Source organism: Girardinichthys multiradiatus, chromosome 8 (assembly GCF_021462225.1).
Source record: "Girardinichthys multiradiatus isolate DD_20200921_A chromosome 8, DD_fGirMul_XY1, whole genome shotgun sequence".
NCBI lineage: Eukaryota > Metazoa > Chordata > Actinopteri > Cyprinodontiformes > Goodeidae > Girardinichthys > Girardinichthys multiradiatus.
Genome location: NC_061801.1, coordinates 8,766,637 through 8,790,044, shown reverse-complemented (window position 1 = coordinate 8,790,044; position 23,408 = coordinate 8,766,637). Strand labels below are relative to the sequence as shown.

At 42.9% G+C, this 23,408-nt stretch overlaps 1 long non-coding RNA gene across 1 annotated transcript; it reads right to left on the bottom strand.

Moving 5' to 3' along the window:
- Positions 1 to 22,859: 22,859 nt before the first annotated feature.
- On the bottom strand, positions 22,860 to 23,110 carry LOC124872463. The gene is made up of 2 exons (XR_007039292.1): positions 23,034 to 23,110; positions 22,860 to 22,940 (listed from the first exon to the last, which is right to left on the bottom strand). It is a non-coding gene; the product is annotated as an uncharacterized LOC124872463 (long non-coding RNA).
- Between the last annotated feature and the right edge of the window lie 298 nt (positions 23,111 to 23,408).

Genomic DNA, 23,408 nt, shown 5'->3' with positions numbered 1-23,408 from the left:
GCTGTGGTCTTTGACCCCCACACTGCGCTAAAGAGAGGTTCTCTCTCAGCTATTTCAACATCGAATGTATATGAAACATTCTCGCCCGTTTTATGGGTCGAGGAGACAGTTCATTTTCTTCTTCTTCTTCCTCCCTCTCCTGCATTGAGACTGTTTCAGGGCTATCATTAAAGTGCGGGATTGCAAGCCTTAACACAGCCCAGTCGCTGTGGGTGAGAGTAAACAGAGCCAGTGATCCATTAAATACCTCGTCTTGATCCAATTGATACAGGCAAAGCTCTCCTATTTCATACATGTAAATATAACCCCAGCTACCAACCAGGCCATATGGCTCCAAAGACCATTCTTTCTACAGAGTGTTGAACGGGGGTCTTTGTACCCTGCAGATGTAGTATGTTGATTTCTCAGGAGCATTCAATTCACGGGATGAATGCTGGTAGACGGTCACTGGGGTTTCGCACAGAACTGACATACCTCTTGGCCGACCCGAGGTCTGATTTTCAACCGTGGTTGTTGAAGTTGATGTTGGATCCTCATCATCGGTAGAGTATGTTATGACGGGAATTCCGATAGGTATCTCAGATGAGGAAGTAGATGATATAGATGATGCAGTTGCTTGTTCATCATCATCTTGGCACGCGTTGCGTTTCTCCTCCGCTTGATGATAAACTGTCTTAACTCTAGCCATTGCTGAACGGGTGTTCTTTTCCAACGAATGCTGCATGTAAAGTGCAGAGTTTTATCCCTGTATTTAAAGTAAACACTAAAGCACGCCCCATTGTTTTCATTGGGTTATTCAAGGTGTAACGAGGCTTACAAACACACCCCCTCTATTTTTAATTGGTGCTGATGCCAGTTTCTGATAATACCATATTTGTCTTGTTCTATTTATAACAAACACACCCCTGTGTTTTAATTTGTTCATTTAAGGCCTTCCCCGTAACACCCCTTAAACACACCCCCTGTGTTTTCATTGGCTCATTTAAGGTATCGCCCCTAATGACGACAACCAATCAGCATCCACGGTTACGCCCCTCGGACACACCCCCTGTTGACCCCATGACCTCCCCGCCCCCATGGCGCCATGACCCCCCTTAAGGTCAAAGGTCACCTGTCAAAAAGTTTGATTGAAGGGTGTACTTTGGTCTCTAACATACATGAGGTACAGCCATGGTGGGGATGGATTTATTCACCAAAGGGACTCATTTTAGCCCATCCAATCCTGTCAAACCTCATCAGATCTTTGGTACAAAACAAAAACTTTCCACCTACTCTTTTTACTTACTTTCTTTTGTCCTGCTGTTCTACTTTGCAAGTCCATCAAAAATTACTACTTAGCACTCCGACCTTTTCTGCTTTCCACAAAAACATCCATTCTTATCTCCTGCATCACATCTCTCTTTTTAGTTACTTTTAACCAATAATCTACAGTATAGACCAAAGGTTTGGACACACCTTCTCATTCAAAGAGGTTTCTTTATTTTCATTTATTTCCATTTCAGGTGACTACCTCTTGAAGCTCATCAACAGAATGCCAAGAGTGTGCGTAGCAGTAATCAAAGCAAAAGGTGGCTACTTTGAAGAACCTATAAGACATATTTTCAGTTGTTTCACACTTTTTTATTCAGTATATAATTCCACATGTGTTAATTCATAATTTTGATGCCTTCAGTGTGAAGTTACAATATTCATAGTCATGAAAATAAAGAAAACTATTTGAATGAGAAGGTGTGTCCAAACGTTTGGTCTGTACTGTACATCCTTATAACCTTCTTTGTCCATTTTTCTTAAATCACATTTTGTACTTTTAATTATTGCACCCTGTAGAACTAATTGTTTAGAGTTTAATTGACAATCATAATGATATGTGGTTATGCATTTATTTAAATATTTTATTTTAAATATTTTAATTTGATCCTGTGCTTCTCCAAATTTTCAATCTTTGCATTATAATTCATTTTTTAGTTTATTTTTACTTGCCCCTTTTCTCATTTTTATTTATTTATTTTTATTTGGTCCAGTATATACAGGTCCTTCTCAAAATATTAGCATATTGTGATAAAGTTCATTATTTTCCATAATGTAATGATGAAAATTTAACATTCATATATTTTAGATTCATTGCATACTAACTAAAATATTTCAGGTCTTTTATTGTCTTAATGCAGATTATTTTGGCATACAGCTCATGAAAACCCAAAATTCCTATCTCACAAAATTAGCATATTTCATCCGACCAATTAAAGAAAAGTGTTTTTAATACAAAAAACGTCAACCTTCAAATAATCATGTACAGTTATGCACTCAATACGTGGTTGGGAATCCTTTTGCAGAAATGACTGCTTCAATGCGGCGTGGCATGGAGGCAATCAGCCTGTGGCACTGCTGAGGTCTTATGGAGGCCCAGGATGCTTCGATAGCGGCCTTTAGCTCATCCAGAGTGTTGGGTCTTGAGTCTCTCAACAGTCTCTTCACAATATCCCACAGATTCTCTATGGGGTTCAGGTCAGGAGAGTTGGCAGGCCAATTGAGCACAGTGATACCATGGTCAGTAAACCATTTACCAGTGGTTTTGGCACTGTAAGCAGGTGCCAGGTCGTGCTGAAAAATGAAATCTTCATCTCCATAAAGCTTTTCAGCAGATGGAAGCATGAAGTGCTCCAAAATCTCCTGATAGCTAGCTGCATTGACCCTGCCCTTGATAAAACACAGTGGACCAACACCAGCAGCTGACACGGCACCCCAGACCATCACTGACTGTGGGTACTTGGCACTGGACTTCTGGCATTTTGGCATTTCCTTCTCCCCAGTCTTCCTCCAGACTCTGGCACCTTGATTTCCGAATGACATGCAGAATTTGCTTTCATTCGAAAAAAGTACTTTGGACCACTGAGCAACAGTCCAGTGCTGCTTCTCTGTAGCCCAGGTCTGGGGAATGCGGCACCTGTAGCCCATTTCCTGCACACGCCTGTGCACGGTGGCTCTGGATGTTTCTACTCCAGACTCAGTCCACTGCTTCCGCAGGTCCCCCAAGGTCTGGAATCGGCCCTTCTCCACAATCTTCCTCAGGGTCCGGTCACCTCTTCTCGTTGTGCAGCGTTTTCTGCAGCACTTTTTCCTTCACACAGACTTCCCACTGAGGTGTCTTGATACAGCACTCTGGGAACAGCGTATTCGTTCAGAAATTTATTTCTGTGTCTTACCCTCTTGCTTGAGGGTGTCAATAGTGGCCTTCTGGACAGCAGTCAGGTCGGCAGTCTTACCCATGATTGGGGTTTTGAGTGATGAACCAGGCTGGGAGTTTTAAAGGCCTCAGGAATCTTTTGCAGGTGTTTAGAGTTAACTCGTTGATTCAGATGATTAGGTTCATAGCTCGTTTAGAGACCCTTTTAATGATATGCTAATTTTGTGAGATAGGAATTATGGGTTTTCATGAGCTGTATGCCAAAATCATCCGTAATAAGACAATAAAAGACCTGAAATATTTCAGTTAGTGTGCAATGAATCTAAAATATATGAATGTTAAATTTTCATCATTACATTATGGAAAATTATGAACTTTATCACAATATGCTAATATTTTGAGAAGGACCTGTAAATACCTAGGGTATTCTAAATGCTGGATTAATCTGCTCAGTAGGGTGACAGAAAAATCTCCTTTTGTGGTAATTCTCACTTCAACTCTTTCGAGTGGAGAATTCTAGACTTTGCATCCACAAGAATTAATCACTTAAAAAATTAATCACTGCTTTGGTATGAGGCAAACCTAGTGGTTTAAATCCTCCATTTTCTCACATGCACACATTTCAAGGATGGACTCCGCTGTCCTTGAAACACGGAATTTTCACTATTACTTCTTAATACTTTTCGGGACTCCGCCGTCCTACTTTTACCTGTTAGGGCCTAGGAGACATAGGGTTTTATTTCACGCAATGACCCCCAGTCATTTGTCACACTTTTTAATCCAAACTCAAACTCACCACTTTGTCTTCCCCTCTCTCTCGGAGTTCCGTCAGCCGTCAGACCCCAGCGGGTGGGCCGAGATCCAGTCCCGGAAAGGGTCTGTGAGTCTCTCTGATGAAGACTGCCGTGCGCACAGTCTTTACTGGAGTCCACCAACCCGCTGGAATCCTCAGGCGTATTGGTATCCGGCTCGAAGGACCAAATAATGTCAGGTTCAAACAGCCTAAAATACTTATAATCATCACAAAAAGAAGAGAAAGACAAAGAATTAGTTATTTTACTTGCTGCAAGGAGAACGGACAGAGATGTGCTTTCAGTTACAAATTTCCTACCGCTCTGAAAACCATCTGTCCGCACCTCTCTTTTTATTATCTTTGAGGGTTCCCTAGTTACAATAAACGTTGCAGCTCTGAAGGGTGGGATGAACAGCTACAACGTAAACAAGTCATAACAACACACTTCCACAATCTCCCCCATCTTAAGATCAGTGTGTTCAGCACAATCAGCCACCCTCTTTATGACATCCTCAACTGTGACTGCTTCCTTCCCAAATCCACCTTTGATCCTTGCCTGTAGACAAACTCATCACATCCTTACTCACACATACATCATGAAAGGTTATAAAGATCAAATAGTAAAGTTAAAGACAAGGAAAATATATAAGGTAAAATGATATACAATTATTCCAACAGAATCCTGCATGTTTTAGTTCTCTTCTTGGTTCAACAACTTGGTAGTAACCACCTCCTCAGCATATCAAGTTCTGCCGAGGTCTGCTAATGTGCCATCATTTGATCTGGGTATGTTGAACCAGGGAGATAACTAAAAGATGCAGGATACCAGCCCTTCAGGACTGACTTTGGACACCTCTGCCCTAGTAGATGTTAACAATTTTCACAGTTCTGTTCTGATAAAACCGACAAGTCTTACTTAAATGTTGGCCCAAGTCTCATGTTGGCCCAATGAGAGTTTAACAGTCTGTTCATTGTGAAATGTTGTTTTGACAACATGTGTGGTATTCAATGTACAAGTCTCGGCCTTGTTGTTCAGAATAAGTTAGTGGAAAGATTGTTCACTGAAGTTCTCTCAGCGTGTCCTCATCCAGTGGGCACTCAACCTCAGGAACCACAACTGCACAGTTGCTGTGAAGTACAGCACTCTCCCAGTCAATCCCCGGGTCCTGGAGGTCCTTCAAGCCCAACCACAGAAACACTATTTAAAATGATGAAAACTGTACTCATAATTGTTCTTTCATTTGTCTGTGTGTTGTTTAAAAAAACAAATATAAAAAGAGCTACTATTGTGATGTTTACATGTTTTATCTTTGGTGTTAACAGCTGTCTGTTTGGATTTGTTACATACACTCACCACACTCAAAATAGTTGATTTTAAATTAAGAAATAAGCTGAACACTGCAAATAGTTTTTCAATTCAATTCAGTTTTATTTATATAGCGCCAATTCACAACACATGTTGTCTCAAGGCACTTCACAACAGTCAGGTACATACACTCCAAGTAATCCTAACAATTGAACAGTGCAGTCGGAGTTAGCTTTTTATTCAAATTGGATAAAAAGTTTTTCTATCTAAGGAAACCCAGCAGATTGCATCCAGTCAGTGACTTGCAGCATTCCCTCCTCCCGGATGAGCATGTAGAAACAGTGGACAGTCACTGGCGTTGACTTTGCAGCAATCCCTCATACTGAGCATGCATGTAGCGACAGCGGAGAGGAAAAACTCCCTTTTAACAGGAAGAAACCTCCAACAGAACCAGGCTCAGTGTGAGCGGCCATCTGCCACAACCGACTGGGGGTTTGAGAGAACAGAGCAGAGACACAAAAAGAACACAGAAGCACTGATCCAGAAGTACTTTCTATGGGAAGGAAAAGTAAATGTTAATGGATGTAGCTCCTTTAGTCGTTTCACCTAGAAAGAAAGAACAGATAAACTCTGAGCCAGTTTTCAAGGTTAGAGTCTGAAAGAGAGCACATATAATTAGTTACAGTAAAAGCTCAGTCAATTTCCATGTCTAGGAGAGAGAAAGGGTTAAACACTAAAAGACAGGGCTATGTGGATCATCGGTAGAGGGTGAGCATTAAGTTGTTGCCAGCAGAAGCTCGGACAATTCCCCTCTCCAGAAAGGTGTCACAGGCAGACACAGAGTCAGGCCAGGTGTAGCTTCTAGGAAGAGAAAAGAGAGAACAAGGTTAGAAGCTGAAATAACAGCAAATAATGCAGAATTGGAGAGTAGTGTGAGAATGTAGCGAAGAGGGTGAAAGTGGTCATTATGTCCTCCAGCAGCCTAAGCCTATAGCAGCATAACTACACAGATAGTTTCAGTTCAGATTATTTAGTTAAACGGCGCTTATTTACAACAATGTCGTCTCAAGGCACCTCACAAAGGGTCCCACTGATGGTCATTGTTATACTAAAAACCACAATGATTGGGATACCTCCCTCTGTCAGACTGATTATAACCATTGGAAAAGAGAAGGGGTCATACAGGTAGCAGAAATGGAGGGTGTGTTTGCACCTCAACCATAACTGAGCCGGTTTAGGCTAAACCTGACTCCCCCTTAATCCAACCAACAGGGAGGGAAGAAGACGGAGGTAAAAAATAAGGAAGATAGCTCAGGATAAACTAAGCCACTCTAACTATAAGCTTTATCAAAAAGGAAGGCAGTTTCTTTAGTATTTACTACAGTTGAGTTTACCTAGGAATAGTTTTGCATGGTAATATATATGTTCTCTTAAAGATTCACTAAGAAATTTGTTGTTTATTATAAAACCTTTTTTACATTGATATTGACAAAATACTGATTTTCATTGGACAATTTTCAAAATTGAAAACACTAACATTAACCAATAGATAATTCGAAGACCATCCTTAGATACCTTTTGACAATTTGGCATTACAATCTGAACAATGATGTCTTGAAATACATTTATGATCAAATTGGACAGTCTTTCATTATATCTCATTTGTCTATATGACTGTATTGCTATAAATTTGATTCATTGTGTATACAATCAGTAATGACATGCTGTTTTTTTTCTCATGCCTTCAGATGATATTTGTTATAAAGGTTTATTTGAATAGCTCACCTAGCATCACTTCAAAACTGGACAAATCTTCTAAAATGTAACTTGTAGTAGACATTTATTTAAGCATGATATTTTACCTTATTAATTTGTGGTTAGTGTCGATGTGGAGAAGGGATAGAGGGCCTCGCACAGAATAGCTTCTTCGCGTAACACATCCAAGTTCTGTGATGTGTGAGAAGATACCTGCAGCATCAACACGGTGCATTGACGCCCTCATCCTCCACCACTGAATACAGAGACCCATAGAGGGCAAATGTCCTTGAACCATTCGGTAGCCAGCATTTGATGTTTGATAGACGAAATGACCTGGTCAAGCTCCTGATCAGTCATTGAACTATATGATCCTCTCACTGACAAGTTAAATTCTTGCATTCTGCGATAAACTGTCCTTCTTGAAACTCCAAGGCATTTAGCTATGTAGGCAACTGGTAGATACAAAACAAAAAAAACATTGAACATGGTGTTCATTATGGACAATCCATGACTAGCACAGAAGTCCAATAATGAAATGTTGGAATAATTGTATATAGATTTATCTTATATTTTTTCCTTTTCTATTAACTTTACAATTTGATCTTTATAACTTTTCATGCTGTATGTGTGAGTAAGGATGTGATGAGTTTGTCTGCAGGCAAGGATCAAAGGTGGAGCTGAGAAGGAAGCAGTCACTGATGAGGGTGTCATAAAGAGGGTGGCTGATTGTGCTGAACAGAAGACACACTGATCTTAAGATGGGGGAGACTGTGGAAGTGTGTTGTTACAAGACAATGGTGTTTATGACCTGTATACGTTGCAGCTGTTTTTCCCATCCTTTAGAGAGCAACGTTTATTGTAACTAGGGAACCCCCAAAGATAATAAAAAGAGAGGTGCGGACAGATGGTTTTCAGAGTGGTAGGAGATTTGTAACTGAAAGCACATCTCTGTCCGTTCTCCTCGCAGCGAGTAAAATAACTAATTCTTTGTCTTTCTCTTCTTTTTGTGATGATTATAAGTATTTTAGACTGTTTGAACCTGACATGAAACACCACTCGGATTCAGATCGGGGAGGCCATTCCTCCCAATCACGCCTCTCCAGGTGTCACTGTCGTTTCCCACATGGGCGTTGAAGTTCCCAGCAAAATAACGGTGTCCCCCGCACTAGGCAGCCCCCCCAACAGGGACGCCAAGAAGGGCGAGTACCTCGCATTACCGATCGGCCTGTAGGCCAATACGACAGGCACAGACTTGTCCCCAACACGAGACGGCTGAGCTGGGGGGGCAACATGCAAACCCCCCCCAGCCCACCGCCTCTCCCCACGGGCCAGTCTAGAGTAGAAGAGAGTCCAACCTCTCTTGAGGAGCTGGGTTCCAGAGCCCACGCTTAGTCAATATCTCTCAACCCTCCCCGCACAAGGCTCCTTCCCCCCCAGGAAGTTGACATTCCACGTCCCTAGAACCAGCCTAAGCATGCAGAGATCGGGTCATCGAGGTCTCCACCTTCGTCCACTGCTCAATCCTCTTTGCACTGGTCCCTCATGGTTCCCCCTGCAGGTGGTGGTCCCACTGGGGGATGGCCTCGTGTCTCTCGTTCGAGCTTGGCCCGACCGGGTCCCGTGAGGAGCAACCCGGCCACCAGGGGTCTCCGACAAGTCCCGACCCCAGGCCTGGCTCCAGGGTGGGGATCCTGGCTCTGCCGTATCGGCCGATGTCACGTTCCTCGATTTTGAGGTCCTCATGAATGCGTCTTGAACCGCTTTTTGTCTGACCTGTTTGCCATGGGAGACCCTACCAGGGGCATTTAAGCCCCAGAAGAGATAGCCTCTAGGGTCATTCGAGTACTCAAACCCATCCACCATGTTAAGGTTGGGGTTCAAGGAGGGGTTCCTCATTTTAATCCCACTTAAAATCTGCTCTTTGTGAATTTTTCTCCATGAGAGGTACAACACAGTTATTGTGTGTGGAAGTATATACATAAGAGTACCTACCGCAATTTTTTTTTGTGAAAGTACCTTCATAGATTTTTCTGTAGAATTTTCTTAATAATTCTCATGTTTGGTAGCGGCAATTATAATAAACATACATTTGCATAAAATAAGTATATGCTTAAACAAATATTATAAACACTAAATATTCTGTTAAGGTAAACTGAGAATATTTAAAAACGTGATTAATTTGTGATTAATCATGAGTTAATTATGGACATTGATGTGATTATTTGCACTTGAACGTTATAATCGTTTGACAGGCTTTAATATTGATACGTTATTTTCTATTTTCTACTATTGTTCATTTCCAGTGGGTGGAAAGCATTTGCCCTTAGGGCACTCAAATGGCTAGCACTCCCTCAGCCTCAGCCGGCAGCCACGTCTTCAGTGCCTCAGCCGGCAGCCACGTCTTCAGAGCCCCAGCCTGCTGCCAAGCTTCCAGAGCCCCAGCCTGCTACCAAGCTTCCAGAGCCCCAGCCTGCAGCTAAGCCCCCAGAGCCGCAGACTGACTTGAGACTCGACTTTGACTCCGACTCCAAGTCTCCAGACTTTCAACCATCAGACTTTCAACCATCAGACTTTAAACCTGACTCTCGACCAGACTTCAGGCCAGACTCCAAGCCTCCGGGGTTCCACCGAGGCTGACCTCCTGATCTGCCGTCCTGAGGGTCCCCAACTCTGCGTGGCCGATCTCCAGACCGAGGGTCCTCCACTCTGCTCTGCCGCCGCAGACCTCGTGACCTCCTGCCCCGAGGGTCTTCTACGCTCCGTGGCAGACTTTGAGACCTCCTGCTCCGAGGGTCCTCTACACTGCTCAGTTACCGCAGACCCCCCCGATAAGCATCTTCGTGGGTACTCCTGGTCTAGGTGCCGGTCTCCCAGACTTCTGCTCAGCCACTGCTGAGCTCCCTGATTCCTGCTTCAAGGGTCTTCTACTCTGCTCGGCCGACCTCCTGACCGAGGGTCCTCTACTCTGCTCGGCCGACCTCCTGACCGAGGGTCCTCTACTCTGCTCGGCCCCCACTGGTCATCCAGGTTACTGCCTGGTTGTCTCCGGCCGCCTGACAACCAGCTCCTTTGCCGCAGACCTCCAGACCATCAGCTCCTTCGTCGCCGGCCTCCAGACCGCCAGCTCCTACGTCCCGGCCCCCAGACCACCAGCTCCTTTCTTTGCCGGCCTCCAGACCATCAGCTCCTTCGTCGCCGGCCTCCAGACCGCCAGCTCCTACGTCCCGGCCTCCAGACCGCCAGCTCCTTTCTTTGCCGGCCTCCAGACCATCAGCTCCTTCGTCGCCGGCCGCCATACTGTCAGCTCCTACGTCGCCGGTATCCAGACCATCAGCTCCTAAGCCGCCGGCCTCCTGATCGCTTGCTCCTTCGGCGCCAGCTTCCTGATCGCCGGCTCCTTTGTCGCCGGCCTCCTGTTTAGTTTGGACTTTGGATCATGGAATCTAGCTTTTTCCCCTAATGGGTTTTTTTTTTTTTTTGGACTCTCTCAATATGGCAATGCTATTTCAGAGTGTTCATCTGCATTATGGTCCAAAACAACCCAGCGTTATGACATTAACCAACACCTAGAGGACAAAAACAACAGGTACACAACAGGGAAAACGTGAAACCCACAACACCTAAGGACCAAAAATGCAAAGATATATATATATATATATATATATATATATATATATATATATCTCAGAGGTGATTGCTCTAAGACTGCAAGGGAACCTCAGCTTTCCCTAAAATGTCAAAAAATAAGTGATCAGATATATACTGTTGTGTGTAAATGTCATTGACTAAATATGCGCTACAACGCGCTCAACATTTGTTCAGAATCAGCTTCTTATCACTGGTAACGACGCGGCTTTCCTCTCACTCATTCCCACAGCTTCACAGTGCTTTGAACAATGAGTCCAATAGCGAAGCAAAAATGCTGGGCTTTGTCCACCCCATCGGACGCTCAGCGTCTCTGGGATCTATGGGGCAGTGGGCTGGCATCGGCTGGTCCGGATGCTCAGCCTCCGCATGATGATTGGATGATCTGTCTGAGGCTGAATACCATTTTGATTGACAGCGAAATGAGTGAATCAGCAATATTGAAATTGAGCTTCCCCTCCTTGAAAGACCAGCATCCGCCACTGTCTCAACCATAAGCATTCCTGACAACTTCTCCCTCCACTGGTTTCTGAACTTATCTTCCCCCTCAAGACGATCATAAACATATTCAACACGAGAAAACCGAAATCACCTTTTAGAAATAATTTTTTGAGATTCCAAATGTGGTAAAAATGAGGAAGTGTTAATTTCTTTAGATTATAGTAGTAAAGAAAAAAATGTGGGCCTTTAAAGAAATTATTTACAGGGAACAACAGTTCCAAGAAAGAGATCAGGCCATTCATTCAGTCTCTTCTGCCTCTTTTCCACTGGCTCGATTTGGCCAGCCCTGAACAGCTCCACACGGTTCTGCACATTGTGTGTTGCATTTCTATAGACCCGCTTTTGCTCCGTTGAAGGGAACACCTCCTGGAGGCGCGGCTTTGAAGCATCATGTGTCGTGTTGCATGAAACACATGGCAGCCTATTGGAGCACTACCGTTCTTCGCCAACCGCCAATGTAAAAAAGAATAAGACCGAAACGTGTTACAAAAGCAAGAAGAAGGAGCTATGGAAGACGTTGGCCTGTGCTGTTGCTATTTGTGAGCTTGATTGGGGTTCTTCTTCAATTCCATGAAGATATAAACCGAAGAAATAAACTCACTTGAATGCACGTTTGAAAATGGCGGTTGTTTTTTTTACGCTGGTCGACTCTTACGGCTGGCCACTCCCACGGCCAATCAATGAACAGTCGTTTGTTCACGTCACGTACGGTACTGACTCGGCCTCGCTTAGCCCTGCTAAGAAGGAGGTACTAAAGAAGTAGGTGTTGTTAGGAATAACCTTTATTAATATTATTCATAGCTGGTTTTCCCATTTATACCGCAGTAATATAAAACATAAGTTCTAATGTCTCCCTTTTGTTAGAATAGAATGAGAATGCTCATTGACACACATTACAAGGATAAACGGCCCAAGGGTTGTCATGAATGACCTGAGGCTGGGGCACTGGGTTTGATAGTGGAGCAGCCGGTATAACTGGTTTGATTAGAAAGCCACAGCACACTTAGATTAAGGATGGACACCTGCTACTACACAACCTACCAGATAGACACCACAATGGTGACACATAGTCTACTGATAATCACTGAGGGAGTGCACATCCATTGCATTGGAGTGCCATATATAAAACTACATGTGACCTTCGTTCGAGGCTCTTCGTCATCCTTACACAGATGGCAACGGTCCGAGATGGGAGCCTCAGAGCTGATTTCTGTAATCATTCCTCTGCCTAATTTAGATTAAAGGAGCTAAAAGTTAGAAACTGTTTGAGAGTCGTTCCTGTAAGAGTCAGAGTTAAATAAAGTGTGTGATTGCTTCTGGGAACCAAGGACCGGAGGAACTCCGAGATGTCTGACCGCCAACAGGTTGCGATAGCTCGGACAGTACCGATACTGAAATAACAGTAATGGAAATGCTCGCAAAGTGAGCAGAGTCGGGCCACATCGAGCAAGTGGAAAAGGGGCATTTCTGTGTTGTTTCATCAAGTCCAGTAGTTCCCATGTGTCAGGAGAAGAGCTGGATCACTTCTCTGGCTCTCTGCGCCCTCCGATGGACAACTATTTCCTTTGGTGCCTTTTCAGATTCTTCCACCAGCATGAAGGCCTTCAGGACTGTTGTTTCCTTTGTTCCTCTATAGAGCCCCTGCAGATACTGAAGCAACACCACAAGTGTATCGTCTGGGGTCTAAAAAAAAAGAATAACTTTTCTTTACCTGCCCGTCTTGGGTAGTTTACATGCACTTATAGTTAATAACAGTCTTTCTGGGCTAAAATATAGAAACATTTTACAACACTTGAATGAACAATTTTTTTTAAGTACCGTATTTTCCGCACTATAAGGCGCATTTAAAAACCGTGCGCCTTGTAATCCGGAGCGCCTTATATATGGATCAATTGGTTAATTGGTTGATCCATACTGGTTGTACACGGCGCTCTGTCAAAATGTTTCAGTACGACTGGTAAACTACAAAGCCGCACCGCTTGCAGCATTACGGCTACCGTAGTCAGGGGTGTCGCCGAAGTAATAGCGGTAAACACCTGTACTGTGCTTACTCCTAGTCCAACACCACTTGTGTGTGTATAACGTTTGAATGTACTGTTGCAGGAATTGCCTGAACTATATGTGATTAGAAGCTCAGTGTGTGGGGTGTATGTTTCGTGTGTGTGTATGGAAGATGTTGACATTACTCCTCCGGACCGAGGTGGCGCTGTGTGCTGCCGTAGCTGAGAATCAAGAGTGAAGGATTGACGTCGGTATTATTGTGTGTGTGGGGTGGGTAGAGACGGCGACCGGAGCAGCGGTGTATGAGTCTGTAAGCCCTGTGTTTTACGTGCTGCAAAGTCATTAAAAAGAACCCCGAATCTCGTCAACAACTCAGTGTTTTGATGCTGTTTCTTCATGCTCAACTCAGCAACGTATGAGTGAGGGAGTTAACCCCGAGGAAACTAGTAACTTTGGCCCTGGAGAAAGCGTCTCCCCTGTGTCATCAGACTACGGTCAGGGGACAGAAACAGGAAAGGTTAACAGTACTAACGTTTGATTTAGTGCATCAAACTGTTTCTTTTACGTGTTTACTGAATCAGAGAAAAGTTCCCTTTCACGTTTTAACTAACGTTTGATTTCAACTTCAACTTCATAGACTCCAATGCATTCCTAACGTGCGGTTGGCTCTATTCAACAGAATTCTATGTAGAGGAGACCTTACCATGAGAGTGAATGGAGTTATCAGAACGCTGGTTTGTAGTGTATTAATAAAGTTTGACTGACTGACTTATCTGACATTCTCTTTAGCACAGCTCCATCTAGTGGATGCATAACGCAACCCCAGTCAAACGTTTGACTGCAGTAGCTTCTATTCTATGCGCCTTATAATCCGGTGCGCCCTATATATGAAAAAAGTTCTAAAATAGGCCATTCATTGAAGGTGCGCCTTATAATCCGGTGCGCCTTATAGTGCGGAAAATACGGTAGCATAAAATCTTACATATTAAATATTCAAATGTTTTCAGGGGGGATTTAAGGAATGAGTTCATTTCCTGAACCAAACAGGATGGTGACGCCTCTGGTAGTCCAAACTTCAACAGATGAGGATTTAGGTTACTTTTTTACCTTTTTAGAGTCACACATGTGCTACAGTAACCACGTTGATACACTGCTCAAAAAAATAAAGGGGAACACTCATAAAGGGAACACAAAAAGTTGAATGTGCTGATAACAAAATCACAGAAAAATCATCAATGGAAATAAAATTTATTAACCAATGGAGGCCTGGATTTGGAGTCACACACAAAATTTAAGTGGAAAAACACACTACAGGCTGATCCAACTTTGATGTAATGTCCTTAAAACAAGTTAAAATGAGGCTCAGTATTATATGTGGCCTCCATGTGCCTGTATGACCTCCCTACAACACCTGGGCATGCTCCTGATGAGATGGCGGATGGTCTCCTGAGGGATCTCCTCCCAGACCTGGACTAAAGCATCCGTCAACTCCTGGACAGTCTGTGGTGCAACGTGACGTTGGTGGATGGAGCGAGACGTGATGTCCCAGATGTGCTCAATTTGATTCAGGTCTGGGAAACGGGCGGGCCAGTCCATAGATTCAATGTCTTCATCTTGCAGGAACTGCTGACCCACTTCAGCCACATGAGGTCTAGCATTGTCCTGCATTAGGAGGAACACAGGGCCAACCGCACCAGCATATGGTCTCACAAGGGGTCTGAGGATCTCATCTAGGTACCTAATGGCAGTCAGGCTACCTCTGGCGAGCACATGGAGGGCTGCGCGGTCCTCCAAAGAAATGCCACCCCACACCATTACTGACCCACTGCCAAACCGGTCATGCTGAAGGACGTTGCAGGCAGCAGATAGCTCTCCACGGTGTCTCCAGACTCTGTCACGTCTGTCACATGTGCTCAGTGTGAACCTGCTTTCATCTGTGAAGAGCATAGGTCGCCAGTGGCAAATTTGCCAATCCTGGTGTTCTCTGGCAAATGTCAAGCGTCCTGCACGCTGTTGGGCTATGAGCACAACCCTCATTTGTGGACGTCGGGGCCTCATACCATCCTCATGGAGTCGGTTTCTAACCGTTTGTGCAGACACATGCACATTTGTGGCCTGCTGGAGGTCATCTTGCGGGGCTCTGGCAGTGCTCCTCCTGTTCCTTCTTGCACAAAGGCGGAGGTAGCGGTCCTGCTGCTGGGTTGTTGCCCTCCTACGGTCTCCTCCACGTCTCCTGGTGTACTGGCATGTCTCCTGGTAGCGCCTCCAGGCTCTGGACACTACGCTGACCGACACAGCAAACCTTGCCACAGCTCACATTGATGTGCCATCCTGGATGAGCTGCACCACCTGAGCCACTTGTGTGGGTTGTAGAGTCCGTCTCATGCTACCACGAGTGTGAAAGCATCACCAACATTCAAAAGTGACCAAAACATCAGCCAGAAAGCATAGGTACTGAGAAGTGGTCTGTGGTCCCCATCTGCAGAACCACTCCTTTATTGAGTGTGTCTTGCTAAATGCCAAAAATTTTCCCCTGTTGTCTATTCCTTTTGCACAAAAGCATGTGAAATTGATTGTCAATCAGTGTTGCTTCCTAAGTGGACAGTTTGATTTTACAGATGTTTGATTTACTTGGAGTTATATTGTGTTGTTTAAGTGTTCCCTTTATTTTTTTGAGCAAAAATCCTCATTTATGAATCGAAACCAGAGATGTCTTCTGGTGTTGTAATTGTGGCTCAATGCCTTTGGTAATTACAACCGTTAAATACTCAGTAATAATTGATAACTATTACCAGAGATGTCACTGTTTAATCAACTGTCTCTGCCGAAACGTGTGGAACTTTAGCCTTATTTTGACTGACAAATCACTCTTGCACAAAATAAACACAAAACGCCTTCTCTTTATCTACGTGAAAATTTATTAAACCAATCAGCCTGATACAATCAACTCTTCGATCCAATAATCTTCACCTACTCAAACATGCAAAGTTCTACACAAAAGGGTAAAATATCAAACTAAACAAAATAAAGCAAAACAGCAGTGGGTGTGTATGGAATCAACCAGCAGTTATGGCAAAAGTGATAATATGACAAGGGAATATGGTGTTGAACGAAGCTTTGGGAGCGCAGCCCGCCAGAAAGTGTAGTTCAGTGAGATGCAGGCAGTCATAAACCTTCCCCCCAGCAAGGTTGTAAACCCGAGGACAAAGGATAATAAAACTTTTGGCGGCAAGCCAGTAAACAGTAAAGTTGAAGACAAAGAAAATGGTTGATTTTCACCATAAGGTTATTATAGCAGTCCAGTTTCGCAGCGCACCTGCTCTCAGGTGTTCGCACAGTAAAAGCACAATCTTGCGAGACTTGGCGGCCTCAGAAAACAACAGTAATCACGTTTCAAAAGACCAATGGCATGCACATACAATTCAGAACACAGTAGACTCTAAGTGGCGATTCTACATCGCAGTAAATCTCCTCTACCCTGCCCAAACTATTCCTAATAAAGAAATAAAACTAAAAGGTGGATTTTACTTGTTGAAGTCTTCCCTCTGGGGCAGCGAGTGAGAGAGAAAGGGGTTGAAGAGTTCCTACGCGTCCACAGTTAAGCTCCAAGAAAGTGGTCAATCTCCGTTTTTTGGCCTCCTTGGCGAAAAGGAAAAATATGACCTGACCATCAGCAGTCGACTAGTACAAAACAAGGAGGGAACGTTGCGTCTCCTTGAAACTCCATGGTTTTTGGGTTACGTGTTAAACTCATGTCTTCAATTGGCAAAGTTAAATTTCTGGCCTTCTTGTTCCAGAAACTTATTTTATGAATTTTTTGTTAGCCAACGAAGGAGCATACATGAAATCCACATAGAACTTCGTCTCCAGAATGATGCGCTTCAGTTGCTGGTCGGGTTTCCAGCGTGAAAAGCAAAGTGTGGGCCGTCTCATAGTCCGTTTATATAGTTCAGTGGGGCATTGGAACTGGAATGCCCAGTCTTATCAGCCGCAGTGGCCGCTGGGATTTGTAGGACAGAGTATCCTGCGGTACAAAATGACCGATGACGTTGGAAAGGCATAGTGGCGTCCAGCAACGTGCAAATGGTCCAATATTCAGCAAACAAGTGGTCCAACATATACGCATTCATGAAACGTGGCTAAAACCTACATTAGATTTTATTATCAATGGCTATATTAGTATTTGTAGGGATAGGGGAGAGGATGTGTAATTTTTCAAAAACAAGGAAAAAGGACAAGAACTTGAGTACATAGTGGTTGAAATATGGACAAAAGAATGGAAATTTAGCTTGATATGGTGTGGTAATTTTAATGCCTACAACACAATATGGGACTAGAGGACTGATGGGAATGGGTTGGTTATTGAGGAGTTAATGGAGTCTAAACATCTTATATGCATTAGTAATGCAGACGGAACAAGATCAAACATCAGAATTGGCACAGAGACAGCCACTGATATTACATTAGTTTCTGATTCATTGGCAGGGCTCTGTTCTTGGACTGTTATTAAAGACAACTATTTGAAGTGATAATTTTCCAATAAGGATTTAAGTTGGCTTGAATTAACAGAAGGATGAAACTGGAGGGTGGCCTAATTGATGTTGTAGTGGAGCTGAATGGGAGAAATATAAGACAATAAGTCAACAAAGAATTAGGGAAAAAAACATGAGCGGAGATGTTGATTCATTAAGTTCAACATTCAATTCCAAAGAAAGGTGGGAATTAATAGTTAAGACGTACAAAATATCAACTCCAGGAAATGTTCAGATCTGTTATGTAATTCAAAGTAAACTTATTGAGTATTCAGATGTGATTTTATTGGACTTGTATAATAAAATATTAGAATGTGGAAATGGAAAATTGTCTTAAAGTTGCAAAGAGGCTGTAGTGAAAAACTAACCTGCACAGTGCATTTACAACAGGTTATTGATAAATGTAAAAAGAATTGTGTATGTAATTAGGTGTTTATTCAGGTGTGAATGGGGCTCAGACAGACAAGCTTTAAAAGTAATTTACATAAGCCTCATAAGACCTACAATTGATTATTGTTGTATAGTTTATAGATCAGATTCTGACACAGTTCCCAGGAACCTAGATGCCGTTGAACATCAAGGTTTGCACTCAATTACAGGAGCAATTAAAGCAACTCCAGTTTCAGCTTCACAGGTAGAGATGGGTGAAATACCATTAGAAGAATGAAGGAATCTGTCACAATCTGCGGCTGAATGGACCAAAGTGCAGACAAGAGCTGGGCAGCAGCATGTTAAAGAAAGGCTTCATCTTTATACAAAGGATTCCAAAAACGTAGCATAAGTCACTGCAGGAATAGACATGAGTTGAGCCCAAAACGTACATGAATTCACTTAGCAGGAGCGTAGCACAAACTGAACTTAATCAGGGGTACTGAACGGGAGAAACCAGCGAGGAAGATAAAGGGAACATAAGAGAAACTAGACTATGAAATAACCAAAGGAAAAACTGACTACAAAACTAAACTATGACAAAGGGACTAAATAACAAACTCAGGGAAACAGATCTAAGCAAAACTATGGAAAAAGATAAATAACCAAATGAAGCAAATGAAGCTGTCCTCCTCCTCTCCTGCTCACAGCCAAACAGACATTCCACCCTCCTTTGACCCACAGGACCCACAGCTGTCCAGTAACACCTCAAATGTTTTATCTTCCACCTCAGCCACGGACCCTTCTGAATCTACATGTTTACCTTCAACCAAATCAGAAGATGCTGATGCTCCCTTTGCCTCCCCCTTCCACCTGTGTGTCTCAAGAAGTCAAGTGAAGATGCAACTGGAGAGACTGAATCGGAATAAGGCTGCAGGTCCAGATCATGTCAGCCCTAGAGTCCTGAAGGCCTGTGCAGAGCAGCTCTGTGGGATTCTGCAGCACCTCTTCAACCTTAGCCTGGCCCAGAAGAAGGTTCCGGTGTTGTGGAAGACCTCCTGTCTTGTTCCGGTACCAAAGAAAACTCAACCATCAGTCCTCAATGACTATAGACCTGTTGCCCTGACATCTCACATCATGAAGGTCCTAGAGAGACTCCTGTTGGCCCACCTGAGTAAGCAAACAGTAAACCATCAGGACCCCCTTCAGTTTGCTTATCGCTGTGGAGTTGGAGTTGAAGATGCCATCATACACCTGCTTCAATAAACCCACTGTCATCTGGACAAAGCCAGTAGCACTGTGAGGATCATGTTCTTTGATTTCTCCGGTACATTTAATACAATCCAACCTGATTTGCTTTGTCAGAAACTCCAAAAGACTCAGGTGGAGGCCTCAACAATCTCCTGGATCAAAGACTACCTGACAAACAGACCACAGTTTGAGAGACTGAAGGGTTGTGTGTCTAACCAGGTAGTCATCAGCACAGGAGCACCACAGGGGACTGTACTCTCACCATTCCTTTTCACTGTGTACACATCAGACTTCCAGTACAAGACAGACTCCTGTCATCTGCAGAAATACTCGGATGATTCTGCAGTCGTGGGGTGGATCAGAGATCATTGTGGAAAGACGGATACTTCATAAAATGAAGAACATTATGGAGAACCCTGAGCATTCTCTTCATGAGACTGTCCTACAACAACAGAGTGTGTTCAGTCAGAGGCTTCTTCAGATCTGCTGTAAGACGGAGCGCTACAGGAGATCCTTCCTTCCCACAGCCATCAACGGCTCTTTGAAGAAGCCCTCATAATGAGCTACAACAACATTTAATTTCCATTTGGGATTAATAAATTATTTTTGAATTGAAGTGAATAAGAATCTAGAATAACCTTAAACTAAAGTAAACTGAGAAACTGGAGGGAACAGAAGAAACACCTGACTGAATAAAAAGTAAACAAACACTAAACTACCTGAGAGGGAAACAGAGAACAAAAGTATCAGGAAACAGAAGAAATAAATAAACATAACTATTAAACCCAAAGGAATAGAAACACCAAGCTGAAAAGTAAACGAACACAAAACCACAACAAAGACCAAAATGGCAGATCCTAACAGAATCAGCTGTCATTAAACTACTGAGTTAATCTGCAGGGCCAACGTTAAAATCACCCCACGCAGGCAACTTTACAAACCTGCAGGGAGAAAAAAAAGAGCAGTTAATAACATATTTGGTTGGACAATCGTACAGAAAGCAACAGAATTAGAAATAAATCGTTTAGACATTGGTCCAATAGTGCCAGTCCAATAGTGCCACTAATGATAATAACACCCTGGATTTGACCTGATTCTGATGTGGATTTAACTACATTAGAGAGAAAGATCAGAGATATAACTTTCATTTATGATTCACTAGCAGACAGTGCACAAATGCATCCCAGCGTTGATCATGTCATATTTCTTTTGGAGCGTGCTTATGCTGATTCACACTCTTTACCAGTTGGTGGCGGTAATGTGCCAAATTGTTGTCTGCCAACAGCGAAGAAGACGAAAAAGAAGACGAAGAAGTAGACTTGGCTACTGATGGCCAAATGAAGCCTCATGAAGCACTGAAGCTTTCCAGCACATTGCTTTGACTAAAGGTTCATTACTTGATGCTGCATTCATTTCTCACTAGAGACATCTGCTGCTGCACAGACACTGTGACAGCCTTCATACTTCAAATATCAGAATATGGCAGTTTGCAGTATTGTCACAATAAAGTTTTTTTTCAAACCCATTTGTCATTTCTTTTTAGGTCTTAAAATGATTGATACTCAAAATAATTCTGCTAATATTCTGACATCTGTGGTAATAGTTTTCTTTTATGTGATATGATTTTTATGTGGACTGATTTAACAATGAAGATGTAGTGTAAGCTTTGTGTTTGTAACTTCCTTCCTGAAAAACTTGAATTATTTTTCTGGGACTTCTGCTTCAGATCCTTTATAGTTAGCTGCACACAGAGTTTCACTTGTTCAATAGCAATCAGTCTGTTTCTTGTGGGTGAGACTGATGTGTCCTTGCTGATCAAGCAACTAAATGTGAAATTGCTGATGGATGGGTATTTGGGTGTTAATTATTTGTATTCAAAAACAAGACTAATTTCACTGTTTGTGGTTGAAGGCGATTTCTTTGTTGGTGATGACCTCCCCAGCCTTGGAAAACACGCTCTCGCAAGGCACTAAGGATGCTGGTGAGCATAGGAACCTCTGTGCCATGTGGTACAAGTAGGGACACACATGTTTTTGTGTACGCTAGTACTCCAGGGGTCCTCATGTCTCCTCAAGTTAACTTCTGCCTGGTATCGCTCCACCTCTACTATGGCATCTGCTGTGGCATTGGAGCTTTGTATCTTCTGGTCCACTGTTTCATCTAGCAGACACCACAATTCACCAATAAATAGCAAAACAAAAAAAAAAAAACATTAAATATAATCATACAACACCAGCAGCTGAAATACAGCAGTACTAATATGTCAAGGTCAAGGAATTTACAGAATAAATAAAAACTCACTAGAGTTGCTGGTGCCTTCTCTTGCATCTGATGGATGTGGAGCTTCACTGCTGGCTATTAGTGCAGTATGTTCAGAGATTAGCTGCTGTACTGCCTCTTGTGCCTTGTTTTGGCTGAGAAAGACAAGAGTTTTAAACCTGGGGTCAAAAATGTGGCCACTGTCATTATGTTTAGGGATTCTATACTTGTCACATGTTCTCTGACACTTTAAAAACTTCTGAGAGAAGTTTAGCAACTCTGGTGATATTTGCTGATTTTGCAAGTCCTGCATGGTGCAGCATGTTCATTAAGGGTTATCTTTGAGATTGAGACCCTTCTCTCTTCTGGGAGTTCTAATGTTGCCTGGTAAAAAGTGAATAATACAGGTAAGCACTCCTCAATTGTTTGATACTCCTGACAAGATAGTGAGGTTATGCTATTCCAGCGTGTGTCCACATCAGTGACAAGTTTTTGTGACTGTCTTCCTATCTGTATCTGTACTACTTCTAGCTTTCTTTACCTTTGGTGCTTGAGTGAAAATATGTTACAATTCGTTTGGCGTTTGTACGAATGTCACAGAGAGCAGGGACCTGGTCAAATGATTTTCCTACCAACAACTTCAGTGCATGAGCAATGCACACAGAGTGCCTGATCCTTAAGGCCTTAGCACGTGCAATAATGTTTGATGCAGCATCAGTGACTATAGGCAAGTAACCTTATTAGTTATTCCCCACTCCTCCATGTGGGTATGAACTACCCTTGCCAGATTTTCTGATGTGTGACTTTGAGGGAAATGCTCAACTCCAAGCAGCACAGTGCCCAGTTTGTCGTCTGCATCAACAAAGTGGCATGTTATTGCCAGGTATGCATCCGTATTTATTAATGTCCACATATCTACTGTGAGGCTCACAGCAGACACCTTCTGCATGTCCTCTTTGGCCTTTTCTTTTCTTTTTTTTCATAATTTTTCTCCACCATCTTCTTTAATAGCTTGAAGGAAAGGAAGTTAATTGAAATTACTGCAATTATTTGTTAGCACTACATTTGATCTTGTTGTGTACACATATAAACCTTTCTAGTAGGGAGAACATAGGTGGGATCCAGCAAATGAAGGAGTTCCCTGAACCCCTCGTCTTCCACAACAGTAAAGGGCTGTGAATCCTTTACAATAAGATTGACCACAGCATTCTCCGACACCTGCTTCTGCGTTTGATTTGAAGTGTGTGGCTTTTCTTTTTCATATATGGCTCTGAAATGCCTAAGCATTGATGAGGTGTTATTATTGTATACCAGCTCTCTGGCACACAACAAACACTTCAACTGAAATACAAAGATGAAAGTTCATTGATACAGAATTATTGGTAATGATGCAAATAAAATTAAGTAAATGCTGCAAACACATTTTACAAAAACCTTGTTTTGAGAACACAGTTTAAATTACTCCCAGATGGGAGAGGTTTTCCTTTTTTTGTTGGCTCCATTCTTCTCAGATGCTCCTATCTCTGCTGACGTGCGACCAAACCACTACAACAACCCACGAAGCAACAAGTGTAATCGCGCTTTTATTTTGAAATCCAACAAGCAGTGACGTCTCCACGGAAATGCAAGGCATCGTTTGTCATCGGTCACGTGATTTACCGCAAGACAAGACACGCATCGAACTTTTTTACTCTGTAAACTCGAAGCTTTGCTTCAAATGTCCCATCACTAGAGTTTGGATCAAAGCCGAGTTATAACTACTCAGTAACTGTTAAAGGATCTTTTGAAGAGAAGCTAACAACAAAGATG